This window comes from Lipotes vexillifer, unplaced genomic scaffold, assembly GCF_000442215.2.
Source record: "Lipotes vexillifer unplaced genomic scaffold, Lipotes_vexillifer_v1.1 scaffold1179, whole genome shotgun sequence".
Lineage (NCBI taxonomy): Eukaryota > Metazoa > Chordata > Mammalia > Artiodactyla > Lipotidae > Lipotes > Lipotes vexillifer.
Window position 1 is genome coordinate 1,033,530 of NW_006783890.1, and position 16,923 is coordinate 1,050,452.

Consider the following 16,923-nt stretch of genomic DNA (forward strand, 5'->3'; position numbering starts at 1 on the left):
GATAGTAATAAGCTATGCTGATACTGAAAAATAATCACAGCTCAAACTCAAAAATTCGAATCCTGAAATCATTACTATATACCTCCAATTGGACTTAAAAAAACAGTTGCCTGTGTAGATGTAGCTTATATTATAGACACTAAAATAATACAAAGATTTTTGTTAAAAAAGCACTATCCATCATAACCAGAAAGCAGATTGAAAATACAGAATGAATTTCCTGGCACACACTCTATGAACTGACCAATGGTAGTACCCAAATACACCAGATAATTGTTCCACCATCTGCTTCACATTGATTACATAGTCCTAATGGTACATTTTCTATGACTGTGAGAGATTCCATTTAAAAAATTAAACATGATTTGGACTTTCTAAATTAGGAGTCTCTTCAAAATAGCATAAAAACTGGTTTCAGAGCAAATCTAAAGCTTTGATATGGTTCTCTTTTCTAGGAATTAACATCTTTAATATTTCTTATGTATAACATCTTCCTTGTTTTTTTTAGCTTCATGTTAATAGCATTGTAAAGCATGAGGGGTTTCTAGTTTTTAATCGAGTGCAAACATGCCTCTGAAGATGTACAGGGTCCTGTTTAATCCTGCACATAAAACACATGCACACTTAAATGATCCTAACTGATATGAATGGCAACTTATTTTACTAGATAACTATTTTGCAATTATGGCAAAAATATTTATAAAAAGTATTTTATTCTTTTCCTAAACCTGAAAGTACAAATCCTCATTTATTATAACTTACTCCAATAAATATCTTACCTTTCATGTTTATTATTTAGTGAACTAGTCAAAGAGAAAAAAGTAACTTTTTTTTTTTTTTTTTTAACACAACCCTAGATATTCTTGAACAAAGCTTTTCCAACTGGTGACAGAAAGGAGATGGCAAGACAAAGTCAATCAAATCTTACATATTTCCTTCAGGGGCTGACAGCCAAAGAGCAGGACATAATTGTAGGAAAACTGTATTATATTGTATCATTCAACCAAGAAAAGGGATAAGCTACCAGGAAGTGATCTAAGATTCATGAACATATCTTTAATCTAATTTCAAGAAGAGAGATTGAAAGGCTGCTTCCATATGAGATATTTGCATTTTAAATTAATTTTGATTTTTATTGAGGGAATATGACATGGTTAAATAAATCAAGTTCTATAGGCTTATAATAAATAATACTTTTCTGCCCTAACTCCTTTCACATCACATGGGCCCCTTCCCCAAAGTGCCTATTTTAGATCCTTCTAGCTGCTGCTTTTGAAATTTGCCACCATATTGGACAATCATTTGTGCCACTGCTATTTTTCAATGTTATCAATTTCAGACATTTTCCATGGAATTCCTATTAGGGAGAATATTAGACTTTTATGTAATTACACTCAGTTCTCATCTCTCCATCCTTCCAACTAGTTGAGATCACAATTCTAGGTTCAGTATTAACAAATTCAGTTAATACTTAGTTCAGTTACATTATTATGACATCTATCCTTATCATTCACCACTGACTCAGTTAGGATGCTCTGATTATATATCCCTTGTTGCACAAACTTACTTCCCAGATTTTTTTTTTTCTTTCTGGGTTGGTTTCTATGTACCTATCACTAATCACTCCTAAACTCTTCTCTAGAACTATAGAACTTCTTTCAGTACTATTCCTTGCATAGTCAAATACATCAAGTTTATTTTTGGATTCTTATTTCCTGGAGACCATACCTCGAAAACAAGAGCTGCGTTGGTTGCACAGGAAAAGTCTATCTGGGGGTTCCTAAGAAAAGGTGTATGTGTGGATAAAATTCTAAGTGGGAGGCAAACTGACATTTTCATTGTGTGTAATGAAAATTATCCCCTCATGTCACTATCTGTAGGCATTTTCTTTGGGTTCTATTCAATTCTTCCAGCAATGAATACTGCATGGTGGCCTGTGTTCCAGGAGCTGAATGAGGGGAAGGGTGGAGAGAATGTTGTTGGTCAAAATCCATGTTTTGTATTTACATTCTGTGTTTTGTGTTTCTGAGTCCAGAGCCCCTTCTGATTCAATTTTTCTGGAGAACAAACCTTTCCTTTGAGAATTGTGGTTGAAGGCAGAATGCTTGGTTGAACAGGGTGGGAGAGAAGATCTCAGGTTAAACTGCTCTTTATATTAATACAACCATGTCAGCTCCATGCGTCTTCCCTAAATTCTTTGTAGCAGGTGACATCAGTTCCAGAATCATTAGGGAGCTCTGTTGTGTAAATTAGCACATTATCTTAAAGTTTTCCTTTATAGGCACTTGGGTCCCTGCATCCTCTACTTTGCTAAGTCAGTTATCACTCCTCCACCTGTCTCCTACTAACATCTCTAGCCCATTACAGTATTCTCTTCATTTTCTGTCTTTGTGTATTTATACCCATGTCCTTCTTTACTATCATTGTAGTGGTGTCCTGGCATTTAATTCACTATATTTAATGCATTCTTCAGTGTGATATTCACATTTTGGTGAATAAAAAGTGGTGCCAATTTTCCCATATGTATTCTATTCAATAAATTAGGTAATCTAAGCTTTAAGTATATACTTTAAAAATTATTCCACAAGATCTTAAATATGAATTTGAATGAAAAAGATGAATCCCCCCTAGTATTTCTGTTTCTCCTTACTTGGCCTTCACTCTCCATAGGTGTTTTACATGTACTAGCTTATTTATTCCTCAAAATCATCCTAGTGGTTAATACAATATTACAGAAGAAATTAAACTCAAAGAGCTTCAGGAAATTGCCTTGTGTCATACAGCCAGTAAGTAGTAGGGCAAGAATGACCATGCCAAAAGTATGAGTACTTGCATGGAATCACAAAAGACCCTGAATAGCCAAAACCACCCTGAGAAAGAATAACAAAGCTGGAGGCATCACACTTCCTGATTTAAAACTGTATTATAAATCTATAGCAATCAAAAAGGTATGGTATTGGCATAAAAAGAGACACCAAAACAGAATTGAGAGCCCAGAAATAAATAATAAACACATATATGGCCAATTAATTTATGACAAAGGAGCCAAGTATACACAATGAGGAAAGGATAGTCTCTTCAATAAATCGATGTTGGGAAAACTGGACAGCCCATGCAAAAGAATGAAACTGGGCCCTTATCTTATATCATGCACAAAAACCAATCCAAAATGGTTTAAAGACTTGAGCATAAAACCTGAAACAATAACACTGCTAGAAGAAAACGTACAGGGTAAAGTCCTTGATACTGTTCTTGGCAGTGAATTTTGGAGTTGACATCAAAAGTGTAAGCAACAAAAACAAACAAGCAAACAAACCAAAAAACAACAAAACCTACCTCAGGAGGTAAAAGACCTGTACTGGGAAAACTATAAAACACTGATGAAAGAAACTGAAGATGACACAAATGGATGTAAAGATATACTGTGTTCTTGGATTGGAAGAGTTAATATTGTTAAAATGACCATATCACCCCAGGCAATCTACAGATTCAATGCAATCCCTATCAAAATACCAATGGCATTTTTCACAGAAGTAGAATAATTTTAAATTTGTATAGAAACACAAATGACTCCAAATAGCCAAAATGATCCTGAGAAAGAAGAACAGAGCTAGAGGAATCATGTTCCCTGCCTTCAGACCATGTTACAAAGGCACAGTATTCAAAACAGTATGATACTGGCACAAAAACAGACACATAGATCAATGGACAGAATAGAGCACCCAGAAATAAACCCACACACTTATGGTCAGTTAATCTACGACAAAAGAGGCAAGAATATTCAATGGAGAAAAGACAGTCTCTTTAATAAGTGGTACTGGGAAAACTGGACAATTACATGTAAAAGAATGAAATTAGAACATTCCCTAACACCATATACAAAAATAAACTCAAAATGGATTAAAGACCTAAATGTAAGAGGGAAAACCATAAAACTCCTAGAGGAAAATGTAGGCAGAACACTCTTTGACATAAATCATAGCAATTTTTTTTAATCTGTTTCATAAAGCAAAAATAAACAAATGGGAGTTTAAACTTAGAAGCTTTTGCACAGTAAAAGAAACGATGGACAAAATGAAAAGACAACCTACTGAATGGGAGAAAATATTTACAAATAATATGGCAAATAAGGGATTAATATCCAAAATGTATAAACGGCTCATACAACTCAACATCAAAAAAACAAACAACCCAATTAAAAAATGGGCAGAAGACCTGAATAGACATTTTTCCAAAGAGGACATGCAGATGACCAACAGGCACAAGAAAAGATGCTCAACACTGCTAATCATCAGAGAATGCAAATCAGAGAACAATGAGAGATCATCTCACACCCGTCAGAATGACTATCATCAAAGTGTCTACAAATAACAAATGTTGGTGAGGGTATGGAGAAAAGGGAACCCCATACACTGTGGGTGGGAATGTAAACTGGTGCAACCATGGTGGAAAACAGTATGGAGGGTTCTCAAAAAAACTAATAATAGAACTACCATATTCCTCTCCTGGGTATATATTTGAAAAAAAACCCCAAAATATTAATTCAAAAAGATATGTGCACCCCAATGTTCATAGCAACATTATTTACAATTGCCAAGATATGGAAACAACCTAAGTGTCCATCAACAGGTTAAGGAAGATGTGGGATGTATATATATATATGTAAATGTATATATACACACACACATATACTGTTTATATATATATGGTATATATATATAGTATATATATGGTATATATATGGTGTATATATATATAGTATATATATAGTATATATATGGTATTATATATATAGATGTGGTGTGTGTGTATATATACATATATGTACATACAATGAAATATTACTCAGCTGTAAAAAAAAATGAAATTTTGCTATTTGTAGCAACATGGATGGACTTGGAGGGTATTATGCTAAATGAAATAAGACAGAGAAAGACAAATACTGTATGATATCACTTACGTGGAATCTAAAAAATAAAACAAACTAGTAAATATAATAAAAAAGAAACAGACTCACAGAACAAATTAGTGGTTACCAGTCAGAAGAGGGGAGGGGCAACATAGGAGTGGGGATCAAGAGGTACTAACTAATATGTATAAAATAAGCTACAAGGATATATTGTACAATACTGGGAATACAGCCAATATTTTATAACTATAAACTTCTTTTATAACTTTTATAACAGCCAATATTTTATAACTATAACCTTTAAGAATTGTGAATCACTATATTGTACACCTGTACCTTAGATAATATTGTACATCAGCTATACTTCAAAAAAAGATGAAAAAGAAAACCAAGTGGCACTACTTCAAACTAAAATTCTTCTGCGCAGCAAAAGAAACCCATCAACAAAATGAAAAGCCAACCTACTAAATCAGAGAAAATATTTGAAAATCATACCTGATAAGGAGTTAATATCCAAAATACATAACAAACTCATACAGTTCAATAGCAGAAAAAAACAATCTGATTAAAAATGGGCAGAAGATCTCAATAGACATTTTTCCAAAGAAGAGGTACAGATGGCCAACAGGTACATGAAAATGTGCTTAACATCACCAATCATCAGGGGTATGCAAACCAAAACCACAAGGAGATATCACCTCATACCTACTAGAATGGCTATTATAAAAAAGACAAGAAATAACAAGGGTTGGTGAGGTTATGGGGGAAAGGGAACTCTTCTGCACTGTTCATGGGAATTTAAATTGGTGCAGCCACTATGGAAAACTGTATGGAGCTTCCTCAAAAAATAAAAATGGAATGACCACATGAGCCAGCAATTCCCCTTCTGGGTATTTATCCAAAGGAAACAAAACACTAACTTGAAAAGATACAATGTTCATTGTAGCATTATTTACATTAGTCAAGAATGGAAGCAATGTAAGCATCCATCAATGTATAAATAGATAAAGAAATGATATATAAATGGTATATAGGTACAGTGGAATATTATTCAGTCATAGGAAAGAAGGAAATCTTGCCATTTGCAACAACATGGATGGACCTTGAGAGCACTACTCTAGGCGAAATAAGTCAAAGAATGACCAATGCTCTACTATTTCACTTATATGTGGAATCTAAAAAAAAAGAAAAAAGAAAAACAACCCCAAAATAAAAAACAAAACATGAACTCATAGATACAGAGTACAGATTGTGGCTGCCAGAGGCAAGGGTTGGGAAGCAGGCAAAAGGTACAAACTTTCAGTTATAAGATTAATGAATTCTGAGGACGTAATGTACAGCATGGTGACTACAGTTAACAATACTGACTGTACATTTAAAAGCTGCTAAGAAAGGAGCTTTTACAAGTTTTCATCACATGAAAAAAATTTGTAACCATATGAGGTGATGGGTGTTAATGATTACTACCAGAAATTTAGTTAACTAAATTTCTGGTAGTAATCATTTCCCAATATATACATACACCAAATCATGTTGTACACCTTAAACTAATACAATGTTGTCAATTATATCCCAAAAATGGAGAAAAATAAAATTTAAATATAGAAATTCTTAGGCCAAAAGAATGAAGTTTGGGTCCAAGATTTCTCCTCTTAACCATATGCATATGCCTGTTTAAATACAGGTCATGGTTTTGTGATCTTTAATATGATAATACTTACCTCTACAGCCCTTAAGAGCTCCCAAGAACCATCATGTCTAAAGCTACAGATATATCTAATCAAGTGCCCTCCTCAGCTAATGATCATTAGCTCTGAAACATCTCTGGGCTTTACTCTGCACTTCATTTAAGCTTCTTTTCTCATGGAACATTCCTTAACTATGTTTGTTAGTTTCATATGTGGACGTGTCTCTTTTGCCTCTTATTCATTGGCAGCTCAATTTTGGACCATGATTTTGAGTCTGATCTGGCCCTCCATTGGAACTGTGCTTCTGGTAATTCTTCCCTGGGCTTCACATGTTCCATCTAGTTGAATATGAGCCACATGACCAACACTCCCCTCTGGAATCAATGTTGTATTCCCTGACTACCACCTGCCTCTCTCATCTCATTGGGGAGGGGAATGACAATGTTCTACTGTCTTTCTAATTGGATGGTACTGGATTTTAACTGCCCCTTCAAATTATATTTTTAGTGATATTTAATTCAGCATTCAGAATATGACCGTTTTTAACCAATTTATACTCAAAGTGAGCCTGAGATAAAACGGGAGCTGGGTGGTGTAGAATAGTCACTTGTTTGGCTATCCAGGAAGCCAAGTTTAATTTTAGCCTTGAGAGAATTTGAAATCATTATAATTAGATGAGTATTAAAGCCCACAAGTGAAAAGGACTCTTTTTTTTTTTTTTTTAAAGCACACCCATTCATTTAGCATCAATTCACAACTGGCAGTTCATTCTCCCAAATGCTTTATCACTGAGCATGCATACAGAGTTATCTGGAGGAGTTCAAGTAACTTGGAAATAGGTCATTGCTGGGGATGTGATATAGACACTATATTTAACTGGAATATCTATAGAAATGTATAAAATGTGTATGTATTTGTAGAGAGGAAGATTATATTGTTTCACGTATCTTATTTGTGATGCACAATAATGGGATAGTTGGTTTAGAATGATTGTAGGGTACACCCTGCACATGGTGCTGGGCATCAGTACAGATGTTAGGTAATAACCACTCCTGAGCTTGGGCTCCAAGGTTCATTTGAAGTGCACTCCAGAAAAATAGGCACTTATTTCACAGTTGCTTTAAAATGCTACGTAAGTTCTGTTTCAGTCCAGACTAATGCCCTGATTGAAGAATGTCAGTAATATGATGATCTGAGTATCTTGAGAAACAGATGAGATAATATGACTGGCAGTTTAGTCTTCTAGCCCTGCAATTCTAGAACGAAAAGGTGCTTTTGTAAGATTTAGAAGAAAACAGTTTCAAAAATGGGCTTTGGAATTTCCAGTAGAAAATGAAAGCAAGGACTCTTAACATAAGCATGTTATTGTCAACAGTGGCATCTCTATTAAGCTTGTTCCCTTACTTAAACACTCCTATCACTGTCATCTCTCAGGTTTGTCATACCCACTGCCCTGACAGTACAAACATTCCACTGTAAAGTCTGTCAAAGAGGCCAGTTGATTTCCTATATCTTCCAACACATGCTGCTCTTTATTATCAGCCTGTCAGAACACCTAAGAGAAAGGCATCAGCTTACACGCTTGGAGCTGAAGCTAGGACTACCATCACACACACTGTAATCATGAGCCTTTCCCTGCTATAAAATTCTGCCCTTTGGAACCACAGAATCTGTTGCTGGAAAATGCTATTGGCATAAATCTATCATGCAAATTAGACTGCATACATCTCAGTGGAACTAGTTATTTCAAAAAGACATTTTTTTTCCTGGTGTGAATCTGCTTTAATTTCTTTAATGATAAGTTGTTTTCAAATGTATATTGGATTTTCCTCTGCCACAATCAAGTGATTCCTGCATAGAAGTCAAGAAAAATATTTTTGGCTTGACTTGTCTTGATTATGTTCTATTCTTGTGGGATATATACACCCTTGCATTCATCTTAAGTTTTTCTTATCTTGGGAGGAATATTCCTTTTGGTTTCAAAAATGTGATTAGGTAATTTCAGGGTGACATACTGGACAGTCTTTCATTTACAAAAGATGGTTTTCTTGGCACCCCATGGGGCGGTCATTGAGCTTGTATGTTCTCTCTTTTTATCTGGTTCTCTTGTGGTACGTGTTTATGGGAGGCCTGGGGAAAGTCTATTAATATAAGGGATGTTCTCATAAAAGAATGTAGCTAATTTTATAACAAATACAACAGAACGTCTAAAATCAGTACTCATGGTATATTCATGTAGTCACCTTGGGAGGATGTGGACTTATCCCAAAGACCTTTTTTGGAATGCCTTCAGAGAGTATGTCAGCCCATGCTTTTATCCCTACTCAGTAAAGTTTATTTTAGTATTTGAAATTAAAAAGTCATACATTATCACCATAAAAATGAACAAAAGTATCTAAAATAAAAATGATGACCACACACTTACCCCAACAACTTACTTTAACCCCTGGCTTAACTCCCCCTTGATGAAGCTAATTTTAGTATCTTGGTTTATAATCATTCCACAGTTTTCATCTGCTCATAAAACATATACACTATATATATGGATTTAATTTTTAAGGAGAATATATAGATTATATATATTCTCTAACTCGTGCTTTTCCGTTTGACAATATATTGTGGGTATGGGCAGGTTTACCATGAAATAAATGAACTATGAACTTTAGGGTCCCTTACTTTCATGGGCCCTTTCCAAGGCCCTGAAAGGGGGAGATCCTAACAATTTTTTTTAATATTTTTGTATTTTTTATTTCTGAAGGAGGCCCTTGACCTTTTAATGTACCAGGCTCTACAAAATCTGGATCTATTTCTGAGATTGGACATCTTTCTAGGCCAGTAGATCTGGTCTATGTATATCCTTTTTGTTCTAGTATTTTCATGAATGTGAATCTTTCCAACAGAAAAGAATTGTCAAATATACAAATAAATACATACAAGGATTACTGTAACATTTTTAAGATATTAAAAATAGGACAATCTGGATCTTCTCATCACTTGGGGAGAAGTTAAAAAATTATGGTACAACCATACTTGGAATATGTGTGGCTTTGCATTTTCTAAAGTGATGGCAAATTGTTGGTTTCTAAGGATAGATTTGACTTTTGGAAGCAATCAAAAGGTATTCAGAGTCTTGTGAAAGAAGAGGAGACACTGGAATAGTATTACCTTTGGTTAAACCAATTAGAACATGACTGCAAAGTCATGGGATTATTTATTTGGCCAAATCCTCCCTTCAACAGTAGTGCACTGAGAACCTGCTTTGTTTCAGGTATTCTGGTGGTTAAAACAGGGCCCCATTTTTAAAAGTGGAAACATTTGCATGATAATCCCCATTTAATGCAGAGTGTCAGATAGCAGGCACTCAATGAGTCTTTGTTAAAAGAATAAGCAAGTAAGAGATTACAGAAAGAGGAGTGTTATGGTGAGGGGAAATAAATGAAGGTCATCAAAAGGTACCAACTTCCAGATATAAGTACTAGGGATGTAATGTACACATGATAACTATAGTTATGATTGTTCTGTGGCATATTTGGAACTTGTTTAGAAAGTACATCCTAAGAATTCTTATCACAAGGAGAGAGACTTTTCCTTTCTTTCTTAATCTATATGAGATGATGGATGTCAACTAAATTTATTGTGGTAATCCTTTCATATACTGTAAGTCAAGTCATTATGGTGTATAACTTAAACTTACACAGTGCTGTAGGCCAATTATATCTCAGCAAAATTGGAAGAAAAAGAATAAGTGAATCAATAAGATGCTATAATGGTATTATGTATATGGCATAATAAGAACACAAAAGAAGGAGAGATGTTAATTACTTAAGGGTGTCAGACAATGCTTGCTTCACAGAGGATATGATGTTTGAGCTTAATCTTTAAAGATAAAAAGAAACTGGAGGGAAAAAAAGAGTGAACAGAAAACATTTTGGTTCAAAGGAAGTAGTATATAAAAAGGCACAGATGTGTAAAATTTGACTTGTATTAATTGGGCTTGGAGTACAGTGTCTGTATATGATTAATAGAAGCTGGGATTGAAAAAGTTAGGTAGCTGCCCAAAGGCAAGTAGTTCTCCTCATTTCATATTCTTATACTGATTCCTTATTTTCATTCCTCAGTGGTCTTTGTTAGAACAAAATTTCTCTATTGGGTGAACTTTGTTTACCATACTTAGCTGACACTTCCCTCTAATGTTCTTTAAAAAATATTCACAGTTTTTTTTTCCCTTTCTGGAGCATGCTATGAGGTGGTTATTATCAAAGGTATATACAAGGTAAGAGCCAAGTTGAAATATTAATAGAAAATCAGGGTCATGAAAAAAGATAACACAAATGGCAACCAGAAAATTCAACACAGTGTCTTCATTATTGAACTTCAGATTTGAAGCTGTGCTTGCTGGTAACTGAGTCAAAAAATAAGTTCACAGTTTTAATAAAACAAGATATAACTCTGAAAGTAATATTCTTTGTGTCTCTTTATAAAGAATAATTCTTGGAGTCAGAATGCCTTGGTGGTAGTTACTTAAGCTCTCTGTTATAGCAAATGGAGATTTTATGTGGTTTAAATGAGATACTAATAGGTAAGAAGTTTAGTATGTGTTAGGAATTGATCTAAGTACTTTACATATATTAGGTCATTTAAACCTCACGGTAACTCCAAAGTTGGGGACTGTTATCTTCCACCCAATTTTACAAATGATGCACTGAGAAGTTAAATAAGTCTCCAAAGAGCATATAACAGAGCCAGAATTTGAACCCCAGTTGGCCCTGTTCTGAAGCCAGGCTCTGAACTACAGGCCATGCTGCCCATCTGAAACAATGAAAGCCACCAGACAGTGCCTGGCACATTGTGAGTGCTTAATATCTAATGACTCTTAGTGCTATGATAGAGGACATAACATTTTCAATCCCTATCTGAAAGCAAACAGTCACCTAAAGATGACTTCTTTTAGTTCGTCTCCCACATTACAGATTGAGGAAGCAGCCATATGCTTTGGAAACCAGATCAGCAGATGGCTTGTTTGGCGACCTATTGCATAAATTGAAGAAATGAAAGAGGTTTCCTCCCTAGAAAACATGTTCTGTCACTGGCATGCAAGGACCGACCTTCTGTCTAGAGTGGGATGTAGGGTGTTTACCAGGAGGGCATCCAAGATACTTAAGACGTTTTTATATAAGTGAAACTGAGTGGAAAAGTAGAGATAGTGGTTGTGAGGAGGAAAATTATTTAAATCTTCCTTTCTGTGAAACGTGGCAGCACCCTGAAACCCAGCATGGTTTCCTGAGTGAAGATCACAGCAAGAAACAGAGGCAGAATGAGAAGTACATTCATATTAATTGTCCCATTTAAATTCCATAACCTGGTGTGTTGCGAGATTACTTCTAGAGAACAAATGAGTGCTAATAAGTGCTGGTATTATTTAAATAGAAAAGGAGAGTCCCACATATAAAATAAAAATTATTGGAAAATTTTAAAAATTGAAAATATTATAACAAATAAATTTCAGGTGGTAACTGTCATGCCTTGGTAAAGAACAAGTCCTTTCAGACAACTCAAATATCTTTGTATCCAAGATCAAAAGCAGAGACTTGGTTTTAAATTGAAATGATCTGGCATGGTCTTAGACAGGTTAGTAGCTCATATTCAAAGTAGTGATGCTATTTTAGAAGTCCTGGACCTAGTGTCTTAAATATATATTAATCACCTGTAGGATAGAAGAAATATTTCAGTGATAACAGCCTAATGGGCAAAGTTGTTTTATCAACAGAGATTGATAGAGCGTTTGTTTGTCATGTGTGTGAATTTTTACAACATTCTCCACTCTGGTCTCCCAGCATCTTCTCTTCTCTCTCTCTAAACAAATCTCCACACAACAGTGAGTTTTAAGAAAGCTAACTCTGATGTCACTCACTGCCGGTCCTTTGATGGATTCCCATTTGCCCTATGGTTTACATAATCTCCCTTCTGTTCAATTTTTATATCACCTGCCCCCACCTGTCTCCCACCTCCCAGCCTTAGATTCTCTCTGGTGGAATGTTCTTCCCTCCAAGCACCTCCTTTTCCTTATTAAATGAGTTCCCTTCTAGCTCCAGTCCAAAGGTCCCTCCTTTCGGGAGCCTCCTTGGATCTCTCGCCTATGTCTAGGACCTCTTATTATATGCCTCCACAGTACCTATTCCTCTTTCCTGCACCATGCAACATGTAACTACTCCAATTATTTGTGATAATAATGCCTGTCTTCCCCACTAGACTATGTATTGCCAAGGACAAACAATGTACACTGTGCTCAATAATAGGTTTACTGACTGAATGGAGTTTGTTGCTTAAGGGATAGGAGAGAGAAGGAAAGGTACTAAGGTAGGGTGGCGGCTTCAGCATGAGCAGAGGCACAGAGGTGGGGAGCACATGGCAAGCCTTTGGGTTGGTGACACTCAGTAATCCTTTATGAAAGGCCTTAGCAACAGTCGTGTTGAGAGAGGCAGAAGGACAAACAGGCTGATCTGATGGGGCCCTTTCTACTCTATGATTTTCTGTATCTGGCACATCTTTTTACAACTCTCAGAGGAAAAAGCCCTGTCTCTGGTTGCATATTGAATAACTGTTTGGACACAAAAAAGGGACATGAAGGCAATGTTCTTCATTTAGAAAAAGATGCTCTTATTCAATATGAAAACTTTCAGTAAGCACAGACCAATGTCATGCGCTTGATGGGTACTCAATAACTGACCTATTGTTGCTGAGAGAGGATGATGCCAACTCAAAGAATCTCTCTGCCACTACTATCTTTTCAAACATACCCTCCTCCACGAGCGATTAAGTCTGAAGGCTGTTACCTGCAATTGCAAAATCTGCTGCACAGAGCATCACCTGCCATGAGTTATAAAGGTACTTATTACACTAATGTTGAGTCACTGGATAGGGAACCACAAAATCTAAGGTTAGGTATGAAAAATGTAGGATCTATCTTGCAACAAGTAGGTTTTGGTTTAGGGATACTGAGCATTTCTTCTCAGTGGAGTTATGTTAACAAAAAGCCATTTTGCAAGGATGAATTATGCTTCTTTGCACATTTGTAATGGAATTTAGTTCTTAGTCAAACATGAATCAGGTTAGAGCCATTCCGTATTAATCAGATTTTTTTGAGTATTTGATCTTTCTGGTCATTGGCATCATTCACATGGGTAAGCCACAAATATTTTCTATTCACCACATGGCACTGACCCTGGCAATAGGAGGGACAGTCAATGATTCTGTTGCTGCAAAACCTGGTTAACAAATCACTGTGATATTTATTTTTCTTTTTCCAAATCTGCAGGGAAATAAATTTATGGATCACTTAACCTTTTGCCCAAGGAACAAATCCAAGTCAGCTCTGAATTAATATTGCTCTGAGGATGCAAAGCGAGGTCTGGTTTTCAAAGCAAAGCTGAGGGTTAAGGCAACAGTCCAGGTAAGAGGTAGAACTGCTTGTCCTCACCTGATTTAAATGATTGCTCCAGCCCTAAGTATATTTGCATAGACATCTAACAGAATGCTTTTTGTTTGTTTGTTGTGCTTTGCTTTGTTCAGCTTGTATGAAGTAACAGACTGCCTACTACTTTGAATCAGAGTTCTCCAAGGCCAGAAAAATGACAGTCACCTATGTCCCATTGGAGATGGCACAGATGCTGACACTCTTCCCTCACCTGAAGACTCCTGATCTGGCTTCACCCATAAAATCTGCCTGTACTCAACATCGGAAGGCATGGAGAATGCATCAAAAATTTTGTAGATGGTTCTGATTTCTACATTACATTCCAAAGCTTGCCAAATATGCTGTAAATGTGAGGTTCTAGGCTCCTATTCAAATAATAAAATCTCTTGGGCGTTCTGAAAATATTTTACTCAAAATGAAAAATCTTGGCAGAAAAGAGGCAACCATCTTTGGGAATTATGCCTTCCCGTAGCTCACACTCAATGCATGAAGAACTCGCCTACGTGAAAGGGCATCACTGCTCTTTCATACTTGGAATAACTTTTCCAAAAGAAAATCACCTCTTGATTTTAATAGGTTATCAAAGATCAGGTTTGATGCAGGAACTGTTAGAGATTTAGCTTTGGCATGCATTTTCTTAATAGTAACTGGAAATTTTAAACTATTTAGAGATGGCACCTGCTTTGTGCCTTCCTTTGAACGATCCCCTGAACACGATGAGCATTCTTTAAAACATGATAATCAATACTTTGAAAGGTACTGCTTCTTAGAATTGTTGTCACTAAGCACACAAATTTTCTTGAAAAAAAAAAAGTGTCATTCGACTTTCCCTTGCAAAGGGAAAAAGGGTATTTACAGACACAGCAGTACCAAGAATTCCCTTATGATCTGGAGGAAACTAGGAGTGATTATCCATCCCAGTGGATTCAGTAGCAAATAGGGACCCTTTTCTGCTTATTTACTGAAATTGCCTTAATAAATTCTCCTCTGGAGAGTAAGAACCAATTACACTAATGTAGATGTGGAACCAGTAATTGACTTCACATCATGGAAAACATCACTGAAAATGGTGATGCAAACAGTGGTGACCACGTTCAACTCACTGCTGTTGCCTGATATGTGCTGTGGTGTTTATCATTTCCACTCTGTGATTTCAAGTCACAGTTACCATGAAAAAATGTTTTGTGGGTCCCGAGAGCCTCTGAGCCACCTCATGCTGGAAGTATGCTCTGTTTTAACTTTGTTATACACTGACCTATCTCTAAATTAGAATTAAACAATGTATATGCCAGTAAATTATCTCTGGAAACTGACTCTAACAGGGTCTTTACTTTTTTTCATTAAAAAATAAAAGAAACTTGGGTCCCACTCTGTTGCTCATTTTCTGCATATTAAAACTCTCACTCATTATTAACAGTTCTTGAACAATAAAGCAGAAGTAATCACACAGGACTACATAAAAGGCAATTTCAGTAGGGTTCAATAGAAGCATTTCTGAAAACTCTTTTAGGCGTTTTCTTCAAGACTGCCAGAGACTAGAAATGCTTTTCAAACACCAACATTTTGCAAAGCCTGAAAATTCACGTGATGCTTATTGGGTAAAAAGATCTTTCGTTTCTACCCCATGAATGCCAATAGTGGAATCTGTGCTATTTTAAAGGTCATCATTATAGGTCTGGGACTTAAGGATCTGCCTTGCTTAAGGCAAATTGCTCCGTAAATTTTGTTGGATAATGACATATATCCACTGTAAACACACTGTTTTACCATCTTGCTCTATCCTTGCCTTCCTCTCTGCTGACAAGATGTTTGCTAAGTTGACCATTCTTTCATTTATTTAGTCCTTCATTTAACAATAATGATTTTTTGTGGGTCAGGCACTGTACTTGGAACTGGAGATGCAGTGTTTTTAAGATGCAGTCTCTGCCCTTGTGAAATTCAGGGTCTGGACCATTCATACCCTGTTTCCCAGAGGCCTGGGCTCTCCTGAGCTGTATATATGGCTGGGGCAATTTGAGTGTTCTTTCTGAAAGGTCTCCAGAAACGGAAGGGTATTGAAGGGTAATGCTTTTCTATCTTTGGTGTGAATCCTCTGTAAATGCTTAGAGCATGGTAGAGGAAGGATATGCCCACCCAGCAAGCCAAATTACCATAATCAATCCTGATGAGCAATGTTATTGCACTTAGGTTTCCCTTATTTTTAATTGGGGTAGAGCAGACAAAGGGGCCACGAAGCCACTATATCCATTCTAGCTTTCTTCTGGAACTAATCTAGAGGGACCTTCCCTCATCTCTATGTCTAGTTCTAACAAACTTGGGGGAAGTTTGATGCTCCCCAGATTTTTCAGCCTCTCTACAGGACATCAGGACCAGTTTGGGGATAAATCTTAAGTCATAAGGATGGTGTTAGGATGGGGCAACTCTATTCAGATATTCAACTCTGGGAGTGGCCCCTCAGAGTACAGAAGGAGGAACATGTGGGCTTAGGAATCATACTGCCTCAAGGTTAATAACAGCTCTGACATTTACAAGCTTTGCAAGTTAGCTCTCAAATTTCCCCTTCTAGAAAACTGCAGAAAGTAATGCACTGAAGGTTGGAGATTAAATGAAATATCTTACAAATAAGTGTATATAGCTCAGTACATACCTTATCACTACCCAACTGATATCCTTTCTGTATCCTTTTTTTCTCCCTGTATTACTTTGCCGGGCTACAGGGCTGGTTGGGTAGGAAGTGCCTCAGAACTATCATATCAGATACTTGTACAACACATACGAAGACGCAGATTTCAATGCAGTAATGTATACAAAGGAATGTATCCATTTTCAAAGGGAATGCAGCATTTTTAGGG

At 36.2% G+C, this 16,923-nt stretch overlaps 1 protein-coding gene across 1 annotated transcript in view; it reads right to left on the bottom strand.

Moving 5' to 3' along the window:
* The window catches only part of SPAG16 (sperm associated antigen 16), a 906,862-nt gene that overhangs the window by 18,380 nt on the left and 871,559 nt on the right, over positions 1 to 16,923 (bottom strand). The window lies entirely within an intron of this gene.